Below are 20,569 nucleotides of genomic sequence, written 5' to 3'. Positions count from 1 at the left end.
GACGTAATGCGCAGTAGAAAACGCGTTTGAGAAAAATAATGAGCATACCGTGTGTAAGTGTATCGTGCTATTAGCGTAATCGTGCCCCCAAGATTTGTAGCCTGAGCTCTTGTTCGGGATTTCTCAGCTTAAAGTTGAGACTCGCGAGCAGTTCCAGATTAGAGTGTCGTAACCCATTTGGTTACAGTTTTTCCACTCCTGTGACCGTGTCTTCACCGCGAAAATGCTAAGTTTACAAACAACCAGTCCGTACACGTATCTACCCACATCAAAACAATTCGATAATTTCCACATGTTTAAAGGTTTAAGGTTTACGTAAACCTACGCGGTCGCGGTCGCGTTAGCGGGCGTAGTGGCGGTAGCGGTAGCGGTGGCGAACGTGAGGCCGCACACTAGGGCGTTCAATCCGCGAGATCACATGTTTTTTACGCAGACTACCAATCGATTGAAATATGGCATTTGAAGTACGGGATAGATTTGTTTCTTTTTTTAATGCCTAACAATGTACTAAAACTATAAACAAATACACTTACCATCACCAGGTTTGTCCAGTATCATGGCCAATTCATCCCATACCTTATCTTTTTAGGCGTAACACAACGAAGTTGAGGTAAAGCTTATGTGCTCGTGTTTCCGTCTGTCCGTTCCATCGAGATCTCGGCCCCTGGGCCCCCTAGAGACTTCGGGTTTTCGCTAATTGATAGCTGTTATGGTCTATATTTGCCCATTTCGATCAGTTTCATTTCACTCCACATTTTGCGCAGACTGCGCAATGCCAACTTTCATATTTATGGAGATATTGCTTTGAAATTTTAACCACAGACGCTTCTAGTAAAGGTTAACATTTCGCAGATAGTAAACATTATGTCAGCATGCGCAGTGACTGCACAGACTGCTCATAGCCAACTTTCTTAGGTATGGTAATATTTCTTTGAAACTTTATTTTACTTATTTAACTCCTCTCTATCTCTGGACGTGGACGTGCTTCAAATGTTACATGTAAGGAGTATAAAAATATTAAAAAAAAGATAAGATATGGTGTAGTGAAAATCGAGAGGTATATAAAAAAAATCAATTGTCAGAGTGCAATTAGAAATGACAGCAAATACCTTAATATATTAATACAGGAAACTCGCTACTATTTGCATTTGCGTACGTGTGACACGTGCATGAGCGCCATCTTTACGGCGCGGTGTGCAATGACGAAAAAATAAGAAGAGAATTATTTATATTCCCATAACATCATAGGAGTATGATATTATCAAATACCATCATATTATTAGTTTATCCATAAGAATTTTGCAAAATAATCTGTAAAAAATAATAAATACCCTAAAAAAGCGAATTAATATTCATCTGCTCATTTCTGTAATGGTATCTTGGTAGATAATTTCTTTGCCTTTTCAGGTTTCTAATAAGGTAAGGTGGGGTAAGTTTATTTGGAGGAAGTGAATAATGAAGATAATATGAAAACCATGCGAATACTAGAGGTTTCATATAATAAACTACTAAAGGAAGTCTCTCAGCTAACTTTTAGTGTAGCAGTACCTACAGTTAAATCTTTATTTTGCCTTAAGAGCTTTTATATTTTGTAAACAACCTGTTTATGTTTTTAAAAGTCTTTCCTTTGTGTTCTTAAAAAGTTTGTATTTTTTTTATTTAACAGGTAATTAAAAAATTCGAAAAACTGCTCTGAATCCTCAAATTTTGTAGATTTCCACAAATCACTACATGCATTTATATGGAAAATCCAGCACGATTGTAATATCGACACCAAAAAAGAAAACACAGACATAAAGGTAAAGATGCATTGGTAAAAATTGGTAACTGGGGCAACATATGAATTAAAAGCTCTTAACACTTAACACTTTTTAGAAAATGCGAGATCTTTGGAAACTTTAAAAATTTTCTACACACACTTACCCTCCCTTACCTTTGTATGATGCCATGCAGTTATACTTACTTATCTTAATACATACTACCTACTGGGATATTACGGAGGGATAACGAAAGGCAAATAAAACCGGGTGCAATCTTCATACAAATTTATTCATGTATATCTGCTTTATATTTTTGCAACAAACGTAACTTTTTGCAACAGTATTCGGGGAATCGCACATGTTTCCTTTTCTTTTCTTGGGCTCAGAATGGCATTCAGCAACAGTTTGTGGTATACGGTCTTCCATAACATCTGCCTCGAGTTTTCATTTTGAGGTAACTTACGTTTGAAAGGACCTTTTCTTGTCTTTAATTGAACCCGTGCAACTTTATTACTTGGAATGGCACCCTTAATCAACCTATTCCAAACAAATACACTAATGAGTATATAAATTCAGAACTACACTTATGTAAATCTCACCCTTGACTAAACAATCGTGTATTTCTGAAATGACTTTCAACAAAATGATCAGAACACACTCTATAGCTTCTGTTTAAACATTTCACACCTCCTTTCTTAAAAATACCTAGCATCCAAGTCGCTTCTTTTGCAGTTGACCACCCACTGCTTGCACCTGAAATGAAAACAATAGTATAAGCTAGGCCCTACATAACATAAAACTTCATAGAAATTTGTGGAAAAATATAAAACTTACAATTTGGGTATATACAATAAAGTTACTTACCCTTCTGTATTTAAAGGAAATCGAAAGAATGCTTTTGAACAATTTTCACAGTGGCATTGCAACAACCATACACAGCACAGACCCCACCAGACATGCTGTTTTACGACTTTTTCTCTTCAAAAAGCCAAAGCAAAAGTTGCAAAAATTTCAAATCAAATATGACATTTGATTGTGAACACACCCTACCGCACGGTGGGGCTACAGTCACTTGCGACAGGTTGTCAACGTGAGTTTCCTGTATTATTATATTAAAGTATTTGATGACAGTTATCATTTTACATTTGTGTGCGTTTTTATTTGTTGAATTGTTCGTGTTTATTTAATATGTGCTAATAAAAACAATAATAGACTTTTGGTATTTCCGTAAGTCATCAAGGTAACGTGCTTTCTTCGGCCAGCATCAATTTTTCAACACAACAGTTTTGGCGACGGAGTAAACCTTTATACTTTTCTTTTCGGAAATCGTGTGCAAATGAAAGAGCGTTTTTATTGCATTTAAACGTATGTGCGTCCGTAATTGAATTGAGTGAATAGTCCATTAATTCACCATGTCGTTATCTGTCGAGCAATTTGAGCATTTATTATCAATTATCGCGCCGAAATTAACGCCAGCCGGGACGAGTGTTCAACCACGGCAGCCATCTTTAAATATTCCTCCTTTCGAACTATTCGACGAGAAAAGGGAAGACTTTCGGGTATACCACGAGCGTTTTGAAAATTATCTTAGACTGAGGGAAATTTACGGGAACAAAGAAAAATCTAAACAAGTTCTCCTTGGATCTATTGGAGCTGTTTACTATGGGGTCCTTAAGGCATTAGTCGCTCCTCAACAACCATCTGACCTGTCTTATGATGAGTTAGCTTAGAAAAACATTTATCGCCGGAGAAGAATATGCTAGTGTCGCAGCATTTTTTTCTATTGACCGTGCAAGGGGCAAATCAAACAATTGCCGAATACGTAGCAGATCTACGGAAAGGTCTCGAATCCTGCCAGTTTAGAATGAAGTGCGAATGCGATAAAGAAATCTGCGTAGCTGATTTATTTTTAAGAGCACAATTTATAAGAGGGATAAGGGATACTTGGATTACAGAGCAATTACTACAATCTAAGCATACCGAATTCGCCGATATTGTCCAAAAAGCCATCGCGCTTGAGGCAGCCAGAGCAGATAGCCGCAGCGTCAAGGCCAACGCACCTCCTTCATCGAGTGTATCCAATTCAGCAGCAAACAACTCCATCAATGCAATGGCACAGGTGCCGACATCGAAATCAAATCGAGCCAAGAGCAGACCGAGGCATCGAAACGATCATGAATCTCGAGACTTTTCGACCAATCGCAGTAATAAATCGAGTGGAAATACTGCGCGTAAGTATTCATGTACCCGAGTAAATTATCATGAACTAGGCCTAGATGGTCTATGCCTGCGTTGTGGGCGAGACAATCATATCGCGAAAGACTGCCGCAGTGATCCGAGTAGTGTGTCTTGTACCAAGTGCGATAAGACAGGACACGTCGCGAGAGTGTGCATTAAGTCGCGCCTACAGCAACGTGGTAAAGGCGTCGTAGAGAATCAAATCAACTCCGTCGAAATGAATGAGATGCCGTCGACGTCAAAGAACAATTCAAGTGAAGAAACTTCTAGTGTTTCAAACGTGTATTCCTCGGAAAATAACGCGTCGCGAAAGTACTATACGTATGTGAACATTGAAGGTAAGAGCGTTCAGTTTGAAGTAGACTCAGGTTCAGCATTTACATTGATACCAGAAAATCTATTTAAATTGTTAAAGTGTAGTCGGAAACCGGTACCAGTTGATCTAACATTCCGTACGTATACCAAACAAACGTTCAAACCACATGGTAAGGTACGAGTCAGTGTTCAGTACCGCCTCAAAGATAATCCATCTTATTTGGATTTATACGTGGTACCGCCGGGATACGACCCATTACTCGGAAGAGAATGGATTCGTCACCTAGGCATTGAATTACAAGAGGTTGACGAAACAGCGGTAAATCAAGAGTGCGTCAGTAATAGGGCTATTCAAATCAATTTAGTCGATGACATACGAGCAAAATATTCTTCAATATTCGAACAGAAAATTGGTTGTATACCAAACGTGTAATCAAACTTGCGTTGCGCGAAAATGTAAAACCCGTGTACGTACGCGAACGAAGTATACCGTATGCGTTGCGCGACGACGTCAATCGAGAACTAGAACTCCTGGAATCAGCCGAAATCATCTCTAAGTGCGAAAAGAGTGACTGGGGTTCACCGTTGGTGATAGTTCGTAAACCTCAAGGTGGTGTGCGTCTATGCGTGGACTACAAGGTAGCCGTTAACAATAATCTAATTAATGTAAACTATCCTATCAAGCGGATTGAAGAGTTACTCAATAGCTTACGCAAATCACGTTTCTTCTGTCGATTAGATCTATTCAAAGCTTACTTGCATCTTCGAGTTGATGAGCAGAGCAGCCTCATCCAGGCAATATCAACACATCAAGGTACGTACCGTGTAAATCGCTTAAGCCTGGGAACCAAACCTGCACCAGCAGAATTTAATCGTGTTATGGATCAAATATTACGAGGGTTGCGAGGAACAATTTCGTACTTTGACGATATAATCGTCCATGGTCAAACAAAAGAGGAGTGTTATGAGAACCTAGTGCAGTGTCTCGACCGTCTCTAAGCTAATGACCTCCACCTCAACGAGTCTAAATGTATCTTCTTCCAAGAGCAAGTTGAATACCTGGGGTACGTCGTAAGTGGAAATACAATAGCTAAGTCGCCTAAAAAGGTAAGCGCAATAATCGATATGCCTCGACCGCGTAATGCCAATGATGTTCGCCGATTTTTAGGCATGCTAACGTATTATTCAAGGTTGTTACCGAACCTATCGAGTGTTACCGCACCTCTACGTAAATTATTGCAAAACAATCGTAAATTCGAGTGGTGCCGAAAATGTCAAACCGCATTTGAAACATTTAAACAGGAAATCGCGAGTGATCGCGTAATCGTTCCGTATGACCCAGAGTGTGAAGTTATCTTAGCAACTGATGCGAGTCCTGTTGGCTTAGGGGCCGTATTATCACACATATTTCCGGATGGTGAAAGACCAATAGCTTTTGCGTCTCGTGCATTAACGAAGGCGGAACAGAATTATTCGCAGATCGACATAATATTTGGCGTTAGTCATTTCCAACAATACTTAACCGGTAGACATTTTTCTCTTGTCACTGATAATCAACCACTAGTGCGTATCTTCAAGCCAACAGCAAAGGTTTCAAAAACTACTTCAGCTCGTCTCATACGTTATGCGTCCTTTTTGTCAACGTACGATTTCAAAGTTCAATTTAAGAAGGGTATTGAGAACACGAATACTGATGATTGTTTATCTCGTGCACCAGTTTCAAATAATAAACCACGGATCGAATCAGACATCGACAACGAAATTCGACAAATCCATTACGAACAAGTATTCCACATATCTACAAATCAAGTAACGTATGATAGCATTCAAATCGAAACATTAAACGACCTCGAATTACTAACGATTATCGAAGGGTTATCGCAGTCCTGTGCAGAATCACCGTATACATTAGACGATCACGTCTTATATCGAGGTAATCGCATTGTAATTCCTAAAACGCTTCAAAAGGAAATCTACATTCAACTCATGTGGGAGTCACTAAAATGAAGCAATTAGCTCGTCGTTATTGCTACTGGTCAGGCATTGACAAAAATGTCGAGGATTTAGTCCGCAACTGTGAAGAATGTAGAGCGCGTACTCATTCTCCAGTAAAAGCAGAGGTTCATCGGTGGGAACTTCCGAATCAAAATTGGGACCGGATACATATAGACATATATTATACTATTATATAGATTACGCGGGACCAATTTATAACCATCATTTTCTATGTAGTGGCCATAGACGCTAAATCAAAATGGGCAGACGTTGAAATATTAAGGGAGAGCCCTACTTCTTCGAATACAATCAAGTTACTTAATCGAATATTTAGCCGAAATGGTTATCCGCGAGAAATAGTATCAGATAATGCAACTATATTTACGAGTGCTGAATTTGCAGACTATACAAAAACTAACGGAATCTTTCAAAAATTCATTGCGCCAGGACATCCAGCGACCAACGGATTGGCTGAAAGGAACGTCCAGACATTGAAAAATCGTTTAAAAACTATGGGAAAGGATAATGCACCCATGGATATCAAAATTCAACGTATTCTGTTCAGATATCGAGCGTTACCACTGATAGATGGTCAGTCTCCAGCGGAAAATTATTTAAATCGGAAACTACGTATCAGTTAGACGCTATGTTCAAGCCAGAACTTACTACAAACAAGACCGTACAGTTGAAGTTCCGTTCTTTTCAAGCGGGGGAGAAAGTACTCGCAGAAGTATATCAGGGGAACAATAGAGTGTGGAAACCTGGTAAAGTGGTGAAGAAATTAGGTAAGCTCCACTACATCGTCGTTTTGGATGAAGGCCGACCGTTGAAACGTCACATCAACCAGTTACACAGAGGAGATTCGAAACGAGTTTCATTTGCTGATCAACCGGAGGAAGCCGAAAATCATCCTGAGTTAGAACCTCAACGAAATCAGAGTCAATACCAAGAGGAACTCGATTTTCAGTTTCCATCGCACAAACCACTTGACATTAATCCAGAACTCCCAGAAGCAGAAGTAGCCGCTCCAGAAGAAGAAGTACCACCTTCTCCAATACTGCGTCGTTCAGCTCGAGAGCATAGACCTCCAGCCTACCTCCAGGATTATGTTATTTAAGCGGGGGAGAATGTAGTGAAAATCGAGAGGTATATAAAAAAAATCAATTGTCAGAGTGCAATTAGAAATGACAGTTATCATTTTACATTTGTGTGCGTTTTTATTTGTTGAATTGTTCGTGTTTATTTAATATGTGCTAATAAAAACAATAATAGACTTTTGGTATTTCCGTAAGTCATCAAGGTAACGTGCTTTCTTCGGCCAGCATCAATTTTTCAACACAACATATGGGATGAATTGGCCATGATACTGGACAAACCTGGTGAAGGTAAGTGTATTTGTTTATAGTTTTAGTACATTGTTAGGCATTAAAAAAAGAAACAAATCTATCCCGTACAATGCCATATTTCAATCAATTGGTAGTGTCCGTAAAAAAACATCTAATCTCGCGGATTGAACGCCCTAGTGTGCGGCCACACGTTCGCCACCGCTACCGCTACCGCCACCGCGTCCGCTACCGCGACCGCGACCGCGTAGGTTTGCGTATACCTTAAAGGTAATCAAAACTTATGACTATTACTTCTCGGATAAGACCAAGTAATCAACACATAAACATAAATTAAGCAAACATTACACCAAAAACGTAAACAATTACAAACAAAAGAATAACGGTATCAAACATGTGATTCTGCATTGCGGTTAAACGGTATATACTGAACTAAAATATGACATCTCAGACTGTGATTGATCTCGAATCTCAACTTTACCACTTTACGCTTGCATTCCCCGAATGAGGAAAAAGCCACCCACACAAAACACGGAATCTCACGAAAATAGGTACTTGCTGCTTTTATCTATGTCGCATCGGAATTTGAAAACGTTTACTCACTACTCGTTATATATAGGTAATAATATTGACTATGCACTAATCAATGGTAATAATATAGGCTTCTTTGCATATGGTCAGGTACAAACATTTAGTAGATATTCAATTTTTAATGCGCGACCCTATACAATATAAAGTTCGACATATTTATTTAAGAAATAACCCCCAATTTGCATTTTACAGAGAATGGAAGTTTACATAACGAGCTGAAATGAAATCAAGTGGTTAGATTGCATTTTGTAAGATATTTACAGAATAGTAGGTAGGTACCTACAAATGTTAAATATTTCTACATAATTGGACGCAAAGTTTTCGTTTCTATAGCCGATTTTGCATTATCTATGCGAGTGAATTCAAAGACCGGCACGGTGCTTTTAATACATTATCGTGCACTCAAACGAGCTTTTAATGGAGAACATACATTTTTCATTTCCTAGTTTCTTTGGTGGTGAACTGAATATCATAGTGTACATGCAAATAGAGTACGACCGAGCTGACAATTGACAGATCCTTATTGTACTTGTCGGAGGAGGGGGGCGCTAATGTAAAAATCGTCCCCTGAAGGGGTTGATGTGGCAGTGGCGGTATTGAAATCTGAATATACGAGATGGAACTTCGCAAACCGAGCTTTTTAGGATGATGCACTAGCTTTATTTGTGTTTTCAAGGGTAGCTCTTGTCTATCAGATGTATGTTGAAACTGCTTTCCATCTACAGATCACTGCATTTATATTTTTCAAGCTTGTCTCTTTTGTTAATGGATTTGTAATGGATTTGATAATGATTCTGATATCTTTTGTGTATCTAATTTTAATTTGTAACAATTTTCTAATACTAATGGTACTGTCTAAGATATATTTAAGTTTATATCCTTTAAAATGAATTAAAAACAATTAACAGTGTCAACTCATATAGAGACACTTTTTCTTTTGTGGTAAATGAAAATTAATTAGTGGAAGGAATAGTTCTCTTTCTCATTCTCTTTTTTGGTCAGTAGAGCGATTTTACAGCAAAGCAACGCTGATTTAATTCAATGCAAATCTGCGGAATATTTGGGAAAGGTGAATTGTAAGAAATTAGTCAAACATTTAGAATCAAATAATTACATCCCCAATCGTAATGATCCTTGACACAATATAAGGTACAGGCACAATTGGGTTTACCTGAACAAAAATTGTAGATAACTGGAGTTGATGCCTACTTACATACCTATTGTATATTGGTCAAATAATCGACTAGTTCATTTTTTATAAAAAATCAGAGTAGGGCATTAAGAAAATGTACGATTATCGCATATCGCAATCCATAAATAATTAAAGGTTTGACGGAAAATCGTAATCTACCTACTTTTGCGTATATGTGTTACCTACCTATAAACTTGCAATTTGTTATTATTCAGATAGCGAAATATGAAGCGTAAATCTAGTTTTCATTATTAAGCTTAAATATAATTATATGCGAGATTATATGTATACAAAAACTCCCCTTTTTCGATGATCACCCTTCTATTTGTCACACGTATAGTTGCTGTAATATGAACGATCTTAACTTCTACAATTGCTGAATTCGGTTATTTTTAGTAAGTATAAATAACTTTCCTTTTTTTATATTGCATTTCGGTCCGATTAAAAATAAGTAAATAAAACATGTATAAAAAGTGCAGATAAAGTGCATTCTTTAAAAACCGAATTAGCTAGTAAACAGTACTTGCAGATGTGTTGCACACTGACTCCCTCGTACTGCGCAAACGCAAGCGCGCTAAAATTTGAATTTGCGTACAACTGTGAAGTGTAAGGGTAAATAATATACACATAACCTGCAAACGTTATAATGGAAGATAATTTAGCTTACCTGCTTACCTATTGTAAATAGGTGTAGTAGGTATATGATAATGCCATGTTATCAAGATGAATTTTGTTGTTATCTACATTTCAAGTACATGGCTATGAATTCCTCGATGAATTCCTAGACTAGAATATGCCAAAGGCGATAGAAAGAAACTATTTCGGTAAGTACTGTAACAGTTAATTAGAAATAGTTAATGAAATCTACTTACAGCAATAACGTTACAGACCAATATTGACCTATGGTAGAGAGAGAGTTGGGTGCTGAACGAATCACAAAATCCAAACTACAAGCTACAGAAATGAAGTACTTTCGAAGGGTAAGGGGAGTTGGTGGAATTCCTACTAAGAAGATAAAAAAAGAAGTGGATGCTCTGATAGAGACCTTTGATAGACAAAAATTAAAACGCTTATTTAGACGCCTTGGACGAATGGAAAACAGTCGGCTTGCGAAACACATATGGAACACCGGAATTCAAAATAGGAAGAAAAGGGAAAGCATAACGACAACATAGGATATGTAGGTACCTAAGTAGCAAGAATACTTCAAGATCAGGGCATAGAATGGGAGGACGCTAAAGGTGCCTTTAGACTAGAAAGAAAACACACGCAATTTTCTGTCGGACACTACTGTCTTAAGTGTAAATAGCATTGCGAGTCCATTTGACAGAACTCGCGGAAGAATTCTTTCGACACTTTTCTTGCCAGTCTAAACAGGCAAAAGTGCAGCTCACCAAGTTCTTGCCAACTTTCCATTTCGTTTCGATATTTTGGCGAGCAAACGTGCGAGTTTTATTATATTGTGGCACGTAAATGAGTTAAGAAGTTAACGCGAGATAGGAAAAAAATGGAGCACAATAGTTTATAGCTTGGTTTACGCTGGTATCGGGTAGAATATGTTAATTTATTTTCCATACACCATGATGGTAGAAGGGTTTTGCTTATAATAAATAATAACGTTACAATTCTTGTTGTTTATTCCATATTAGTAAAGGATCATGACGGTTGCTTTCAAGTTGGGGCTATAATGTAACTGGAATTCACAGTGATGCCCGAAGGCTTTATTAATTCGAGCGCGTTAAAGCAAATTCAAATTTAAGCGCGCTTGCGTTTGCGCAGTCCCGAGGGAGTCAGTGTGCAACACATCTGCTAGTGTAAACAGTTGGGTTATAAAGTAGTAGCATATTATGCTATATTTATCGATGTTTACCTTATTGGTCGATTATGGAGGCGAGGATCTTTACACATAAACATTTAAAGACCGCCTGACATAAATTCAAAATATACGCTATATAATGCAAGAAGAATTCCCCGAATATTGCATTTTCTCTTTATTTCCTCCAACATTTTCGAGATATTCACAATTAAGTTTCCGCGTTGCCAGTAGATGTGTCTCGTTTAGACTTCTAACCCGACAAACCATTTTCGAAATATTCGGACCTTTGAGGCCTTGAAGGGTAGAACGTGTGTTTCCTCCCCCCCCCCCCCCATTGAAATGGGTGTCTGGCACATCTTCAAGGTATAGGATAGGCTATCTATTGCAAAATCCAGGACTCCAAAACCGTTCCCCTAAGAGTAGTTCAAAACCGCAGAAGTGAGTCCAGTCGAACAGACCGGACCGACAGACGGACGGACGGACAACAATTGCACATTTTTTAATTTTTAAAAAATGCGTTAAAAAATAATCCCCCAAAAAAAATTAAATCTGTCTTCGGAAAAAATGTCAACCAAAAGTTATTTCTTTGCCGTAAAACTGCATTTTTACACAAAAATATACCAAATTGGTACAATACCTTAGAATTAATTCCTTCAGTATAAGCTTTTTCAATGGATAACCTCCATCTTTCATCTCACTTCCTGGTATCAGCGGAACTCTGTCGAAAAATCGGGAGAAGTGCAGGGCAGTGACGTAAGTCCGTTAAAATTGAATAATGACAGTTGTTTTTCGATGTATCTGCACGACTTAAGTGCAAATACGCGCAATAACCTAACTTCGGACACCAATTAGAAAAAAAATTTAAAAAAGTGTCGGAGGATGTCTCGTTATGTGCAACTGAGCAACTCAGAGATACTTGACTAAATTGGTCAATTGAGAAAACCATAGCCATAGATCATTAATAATTTATTTAAAAAATAATGAAGAACTAGAACATACAAAAGTTACAAAAAAGTTGTTCCCATTTATTGCACTATTGAGCATTGTAAAGAAAAGCAAGTATAAAAAATTAAATATATCAAAAAATGTTCCGCCTTTCCGCAGTTTTGCTGGCAAATTCTTTCAATATATCCTCTACTACTACACTTTTTGTAATTTCTGCATGCACATGTAGTAGAAGATGTGTTAGTCGCTTTTGCGTGATTTATCTACTCATTCTTGAGAGGGGCGCGGCCCCCCTTGTGGAAAACTGAGGGGGCGAGTCGCCCCATCTGACCCATACTTCCGACGTCGCTGGCCTGGTACTTGTAGTGGTAAATTTATTTGAGACAGAAAGATTTTAATTAATCTTTTAGGTCGCTTTTATGCGACAAAAAACGCGGCGTCTCTACACCAATTGTTTCGTATGTGCCGCGACAGGCGACAAAAAATGCGTGCATTAAGCGTAATAACAGAGTAGGCTCTTGTTCTAACAAAACAATTCGTGTAGCGGCGACCAAAAAACGCAGTGTTCTTGATGCATTAAAGCAGAAGCACTGGAACACAAAGTCAACCTTTTATGCACGCGTTTCTTTATCACTAATTTTAACCTTCATGGTACTCTAATGAAAGGTCTCAAGGAAAGGAATTAATTTCTACCAACCATAGCCTTCCTCCGCGACCTGTTATCGTGATCGGGTATATTCCCTTATACCTCAAGAACGGATTGTCGGAAGAGGGTACTCACAAAGGGCGATTGAAACATCTGCAAGAAATATATTCATTGGTGATGTCAAAACAAAAGCTATTTCGGTTAAAAAATGCGCTATATCTGTACAAGACCTGTGCACAAACTATACTTGTTTAAAGTATTTTCATAACTACAGAACCATATATCAAAAACTCCAAATACAAATATACCAAACAACCTAACCAAAACCGCAGCGACTATTCAAACGCTCGCGAATCGCGATTATTTTGTCCTGAAGTCAACTCGATTTGAAATGGCGTTGTCTTGTTTTCACTTGTTGCGATTTGTCGTTAAAGATAGATAGACCAGACCAGACTTAATAGCGTAGGCGGTACAAATTTTTTCGCTGCATTTTGTGACAAAAGCATGACACTCGGTACGCGTGTTCATTAGGTCCAAATAAAACTTTTGAACCGCAGCACCCACCGAAATTTTCGTGTGGGTTCAAAATTTGAACACTTTTGTTCAAAAGGGTGTTCAAGGTTTTAAACCTGTAAAAATTGACGAATTTCAGCATTCTAGGGGTCGTTTTTGAATGATTTAGGGTCGCTGGTGCCAATGGCGGCATTAAAAAAGTTGCATATCTGAACCTTAGGCCCCAAATTTGGATTATTTTCAAAATAATGGTTAAATTTGTATTTCATAGTTTTAACCCTGCGTGATGTTTCGGATGTCGATTCCAGCTAATTTGGACGTGCACTACACACTAGAAATGTTATATGGAAGTTAAAACAGTTTCTGGTGTGTAAATAGGCCGTTAATCGTTCAATAATTTGTTCAAAATTTGGACATTCCATACTTGAAGGATTTTGCCGTTCTTGGTGTCGTTTCCATATAATTTGTGGTTGCTGATGCTGATTTTGTATTCAGAAAACAGATGCGACTCATAGTTAGGCCCTTTTCATACTATTTTACCTATTAAGAGGGAATGTTCGGCGCAGTCATACCCTTGTTGCCCCGGATTGCAACAACTATTGAATGACAAAGAAAGACGAAAGAGACGGGCATTTCATTAAGATTCGGAAGTGGGCATGTTCTTTGACAGGGTATGCCGCTTATACTTCCATTATATCCCTCCCGTCATCCTTGTTGGGAAATGTGTACTTCCAATCAGTCTTGAGCTCACTCCACGACAAGTAACATCTCGCAGCGAGCTAGTTCCGTCCGACTCGTACCCCTTGAATTTGAAGTGAGGATATCGCAATGATACCGTGAAACGCGATCGATCGCGATGCAGGGCCTGGGGGTGCCCCGAAGTCGCCGAGGCAGCCCCCAAAGTACATCAGACGGCAGGCGGTACGATTAGGCCGCGAGTCACAGGCGTTTTAGGCCCTGCGCGTCGCTGTAGGAACTCTACGCGCATATTGAGAGACCGTTACCACCATGACCAGCCAGAAGCTGGTTCTGGCCGCCAGCCTTCGAGACCCTCTTCAGGTACATCAATAGCACTGGTAGAAGACTGAACTTTTAGTAAAACTTTATCAAATTTAGCCCCTTGGAACTTCGATGCACAGGCTTTGTGCCACTTTGCCTTTGTTCTAAATAAATAGTTATTTGTGTACCAAGGCCGTAAAAGTGATCTTTTTGGCCGAAGCTGCTGTTTGCGGCCGAGGCGGTAGCCGAGGCCGCAATTCAGATGAGGCCTAACAAATCACTTTTGGCCAAGGTGCACACAACATTTTTTAGGCGATCATCAAAAAAGAATTCAAAAATTTGCTCATAAACATATTTTTTCTGAAAATCATAGTTATCTTAGACAATTAAAAACAAAGCATTTCCTGTCGTATGTAATTATAATTAGCATCTTTGCGGTGTGTGCGTATCAAAATGGGTGATAGCGACAGTTCAGATACCCCAAATGAAATTTTGGAAGCTGCAAGCGTTGCGAGCCTAAGTCATATACGTATGATATAAGAGCAGGCGTTTGAGAGTAAAAGTACAATCGCAACTTCCTCCGTTGCACAAGATTTTAATAATGTCAAATGCAATAGGTCCTTCGTAACTGTAGCTTCCAAAACCTTATAGTTAACATGCTGTACAATTATTGGAAACCTGATTACCTACTTTGATGGTAGGTATAGGTAGCTACTTGTGTTCTCGGTTAATTGCTGGTGATTCTTCATATAATAATGTAAGCAATAACATCTTCCTCATGTTTTGGTTCTACACTTCAAAAAGTTCTGCAAGCAGCAAAGATTGAAACGTCAAACTTTTTTTTTTTTTTTTTTTTTTTTTTTTTTTAAATTTAATATTCAATTAACAATCAGAACTAAAATAAAATACATGTTCTATGAGTTAATATGATGACATTTTTTAACGTGAGGGGGAAATCCATCCAGCGATGTTATCCCTATACAGAAGGTGTATCAACTATCCTCCTCTTAGGTCACTGGGCCAATTTTTCATTTTTAGTCGTCTTGGTGGGGGATCCTGTTGTAGGTTTGACGCAAGGATATTTGGATGGACTTGAAGTCGCAGAAAGTGTACGTTACTTCTTATTGTTCGCTCTTCTACTGTTGCTATACCTAGATCAGTATGCAGTGTCAAGTTGCTGACATACCAAGGGGCATTCAGAAGCATTCTTAGGGTCTTGGACTGAGCACGTTGAATGATGTTCACATTGGACTTGCAGGAGCAACCCCAAAGCTCAATGCCATAAGTCCATATAGGCTTTATTATTGTTTTGTAGAGCAAGATTTTGTTTTCGAGGGAGAGACAGGAATTTCTGCCAAGCGACCAGTACATTTTCTTAATTCGCAGGTCTATTTCTTTTCGTTTTTTCAGTATATGAGTTTTCCATGTGAGTCGTCTGTCCAAATGAAGACCTAGATAGCGGGCTTCATTTCCTTGAGGGATAGGAATATTATTCAGATACACTTGTGGACATTCAGTGCGGTTTAGGGTAAAGTTTATCTGAGTGCTTTTTGCTTCATTTACTTTTATTCGCCATTTGTTTAGCCAGGTCTGTAGGTTTGATAAATGGTTTTGTAGTTGTAAGGATGCTGTATTAGGATTGGTATGGCTGGAGATAAGGACTGTGTCATCAGCAAAGGTACATATATATGTATCTGGTGTTGTAGGAACATCTGCAGTGTATAAAATATATAGTAAAGGCCCAAGGACACTTCCTTGAGGCACTCCAGAGCTGATCGGTCGGAGGTCAGAATATTGTTGGCCGTATTTTATTTGGAAGTATCGATTTGACAGGTACGATTTGAATAGAAGGTAGTATTCACTTGGCAGAATATTTTTTAGCTTGTATAAAAGGCCATCATGCCATACCTTATCAAACGCTTGTTTAATGTCTATAAATACTGCAGGACAATAGGATTTGGAATCGAAAGCAGTGTTGATAATATTTACAACTCTATGGCATTGTTGTATCGTAGAATGGTACTTCCTAAAACCAAATTGGTGGTCTGGTATACAATGTTCCAGTATATCGTAATCGTACATTCTTTTGATTACAAGCTTCTCTAGGAGTTTAGACAATAGCGGCAGTAAACTTATTGGCCGGTACGATGTAACACTTTCAGCAGGTTTGCCAGGTTTTAATATTACAATGACTTGTGCGAATTTTAACAATAATGGCCAGTAGTGAAGACGTAAGATGGAATTGAACAGATTTCTTAGAAAAATTATGCTGCTTTTGGGCAATTCTCTAAGCACCTTGGCCGTAATTAGGTCGTATCCAGGTGATTTCTTTATATTTAGATGCTGTATTTCTTCAAGCACTTCAGTATAAGTGAAGCTTTTAACAGGTAGCGACATTTGTAATGGCGTCTGGAGGAAGGCTTCTACCTCGATATCGGGCACATCAGAATAAGGAGTGAAGACTTCAGCAAAGTGCTCGGCGAATAGATCAGCCTTATCTTGATCTGTTCTGGCCCATTCATTATTTGGTTTTCTTAACGGTGGATTTACAGCCTGTGGTCTTTTATTTGCTTTAGAAATTTTCCAGATGCTGTTGTCTGCACTGGACAGTGAAGTTAAGTAGTGTTGAAAAGTTTCTTGTTTTAACAATTTTAGTTTGTTCTTTATGGTGTTTGCTAGTCTGTTACAGATCGTTTTATCTGCAGGATTTCGCGTCCTGTGCCATTTCGATCTTGCCCTTCTCTTCTGCCTTATGAGATCAAGTATTGCGTTGGGGATATTTACATCTTCACGAACCGCTTTTGTTATTTTAGGCGTTGAGTGCCAGGCTGCATATTGCACAGTAGTAATAAAATGGTTGGTGGCTTCCTCAATTTCATGTTGGGTATGTAGGCTGATATTGGTTTGTATTTTCTGTTGCAGAAGACTTCTATATGTTTCCCAGTTCGTTTTACTGTTGTACAGCGATGGTCTAGGTTGCCTTTTAATAATCGTTGTGCTAATTGTAGCAATGACTGGTGTGTGATCAGATGATAGGTCAACGCTACTAACTATGTTAGTATAATTGGAAGAGATGCCGTGTGTGACGAAGAAGTCCAGTAGATCAGGGACTTTATTCGGGTCCGTGGGCCAATATGTAGGCTCCCCTGTGGATAGATATCCATACTTTCTTTCTCTTATCACTTCGTATAGAGCTCGACCCCTGGTGGTAGTTAACCGTGACCCCCAGTATGTATGCTTACAGTTGTAGTCCCCGCCACATATAAAAATACTGCCAAGAGACTGGAAGAATGGTGTTAGGTCTTCTTTGGAAATTTTGTGCCTAGGTGGGCAGTAGACAACTGATATTACAATTGGGTTTGGTAGTTTACATACTTGAATTGAAGTTGCTTGTAGAAAAGCTGCTTGGTGCTTTTCTAATTCGTGGTGTACAATTGAGCTTCTTATTAGAATAGCGGTACCTCCGTGCGCTGTACCGTCAGGGTGCTCTGTGTGATAGAATGTATAATATGGGATCCTCAGAAAGGACCTGTTGGTGAAGTGTGTTTCGGATATAAGAAATATATCTATATTGTTTATTTTTAGAAATGTCTCGATTTCATGTATTTTTGACAGGATGCCATTAGCATTCCAGAGGGATACTCGCAAAGAATTAGCCATTATCCGACAAGTTTAGTAATAACTGTGGACAACATGTTTATTACCATGTTTGTTTGTTGCATAAGTTGATTAAACATGACTTTAAACTCTTCAAGAAATATTTGTAATGTTACGTCTTGCGTTTGTGCTTGCACGGTATCTCCCTGCACGACCTGACTGTATGTGCGTAGATTATGTGGTGACTGTGCCATTATTTTATTTTGGTGTGGATGTTGTTGTGACATATTTAAGTGTGCGAAACGATTTTGTGCAGGTATATTTGTTCTTATCTTACTTTGTAAATTTCTGTGCACAGTACAGCCTCTATAATTTGCCGGATGGTCGCCACCGCATAGAGCACACTTTGCAGGTGATTCCTTGGTCTTCTTGCAAGTTTTTGTGTCGTGAGAATCGCCGCATTTTACACATACAAACGGGCGATTACAATAAGCTTTGGTGTGGTTGAACTGTTGACACCTCATGCACTGTATAATTGTTGTATTTCTATGTGGTGGTTCGACTTTTACAATTTGATTATTCAGAAACCTAAGATTGTAAATATCTTTGTTATTTTCCGCAGGTTCCAAGTCTACGAAGAACATTGGTAAGGGCGATTTTTCTATCCTATGCTTAATGTTCATTATGGATCTCACTTTGAAACCTTTTTCTTCCAGTGCTTCAGCTATTTCTTTTGTGGGTACAGAGTAATGTAAATTGCGGATGACAACTCGGTATGCTTTATCCTCTTTCATCTGGCATGTGTGATATACTACTTCGGAGTCTTTCATAAATGTAATCAGCTTACGATACGTGTCAGGAGTATTAGCAGATATCTTGACTACATTATCGGTCATTGTTTTGGTTTTAAACTGTTCCGTTTCCACAACAGTTGATAACGCATTTATCATTTTATTGTAGTCCGTGACTCCTTGTACAAATATTGGTGGTGGTCTAGGTGTATTAATTTGTTGTGAGTTCGTTGCATTAACTGAGTCATTATTTTCATTAAGACTAGAGAGCACAGAGTATCTGTTGCCTTGTATGACATGTGGTGTAGTATCAGGTGTTGACGGCTTAGATTTTCTTCTCCTTTTTCTGATTTGCACGCATTGCCATTCATTATTATGAGTTGTAGAAAAAGATTCAATGTCGCTTTCATAATCGGAAACATTCATAACATCCACTGAGTTGTCGTTAGATAGATAATTTGTTTGCATTGGCGCATAAGGTGTATTTTGTAACTGAGAATTTGCGTATGGGATTTGCGAATTTGGTATATGTTGTTGACTATTAGGTAAATAAGGAGCATTGATAACAGGAGATAGTGGTGTTACCTGGCTATGCAATGATGTGTTGTCAGTAGGCAGCTGTGGCATCTGTTGAGATAATTTCCTTGGTGGTTGATAATAGTTGCTGCTGTTGAGAGCCATGTTGTTATCTCGTGAATTGGCTACTTATATGGGTAAATAAATAAAATAAAGTTTATAAGTCTGTATAGTAATGAATTGTTGTTGACCCTAGGGTCAGCGATAACCGCGTTGCACTCACTTATCACTACGTATGGTTTTCTGTGCCGCACTCGTTGAAATAATTGACCGAAATTTCAAAATAGTTACAGCGCGCGAGAAATACACCCGTTCTCGACGAAGACTCAATCATGTATATAATTTTAAATGTGAACATTGGGATTATGCAAAATAGTGTGAAACATAGACGCTTTGTATCCAACAGATTACTGTTTCTCACACATCAGTTTCAAATAAGTACAGTTTGACAGATGTGTACAATAAAGTAAAGTTTGACAGAAGCGTACAATAAAGTGAAACTTTATGGCCGCAAAAGCGACCACAAAATCAACGTTTTTGTGATGATAGCCTAAAAAGGAGCTTTAATCCCCTTCCCTTCGTTGAGTTGTTGCACCAGATAACCGGCGTCTAGCGTGTATGCATAGGGTAGTAACTGCTCCAAGTTCGTACCAAGAGATATATAGCTGGTGTTACGCTTCGCAAGCACTGTATTACTGGCAGAGCACAAGTTTTTTGTTGAATTGCTCTGGCATAAACAACACACTTGCCAGTTCACCGTCAGCGCACCGCTCACCAGTGAGACTGGCGCCGCCAGAACCAGTTTCTGGCTGGTCAGGTCATGGTGGTAACGGTCGCTCAGCTCAATATGCGCGCAGGGCCTAAAACGCCTGTGATCGTAATCGTACCGCCCGTCGTCTGAGATACTTTGGGGGCTGCTTCGGCGACTTCAGGGCACCCCCAGGCACTGCGTCGCGATCGATCGCGTTTCACGTTATCGTTGCGGTATCCACATTTCCAGGGGCACGAGTCGGACGGACCTAGCTCGCTGAGAGATGTTACTTGCCGTGGAGTGAGCTCAAGACTGACTGATGGAAGTACAGATTTCCCAACAAGCGATGACGGGAGGGCAATAATGGAAGCATAGGCGACATACCCCGTCAAAGAGCATGCCCACTTCCGAATCTTAATGAAATGCCCGTCTCTTTCGTCTTTCTTTGTCATTCAATAGTTGTTGCAATCCGGGGCAACAAGGGTATGACTGTGCCGAACT

General features: G+C 39.0%; 1 protein-coding gene across 1 annotated transcript in view; it reads left to right on the top strand.

Annotated features, from left to right (window-relative positions):
- The first annotated feature begins 7,512 nt into the window (after positions 1–7,512).
- LOC116164237 overlaps positions 7,513–20,569 on the top strand; it is a 102,641-nt gene continuing 89,584 nt past the window's right edge. Inside the window, exon 1 of the mRNA XM_031478382.1 lies at positions 7,513–7,693. The gene's annotated coding sequence lies outside the window, so the exon portion shown is untranslated. The remainder of the gene's footprint in view (positions 7,694–20,569) is intronic.

The sequence above is a fragment of the Photinus pyralis genome, unplaced genomic scaffold (assembly GCF_008802855.1).
Source record: "Photinus pyralis isolate 1611_PpyrPB1 unplaced genomic scaffold, Ppyr1.3 Ppyr1.4_LG2, whole genome shotgun sequence".
Taxonomy (NCBI): domain Eukaryota; kingdom Metazoa; phylum Arthropoda; class Insecta; order Coleoptera; family Lampyridae; genus Photinus; species Photinus pyralis.
The sequence above is the reverse complement of the archived record's forward strand: the minus strand, read 5'-3'. Positions and strand labels throughout refer to the sequence as shown.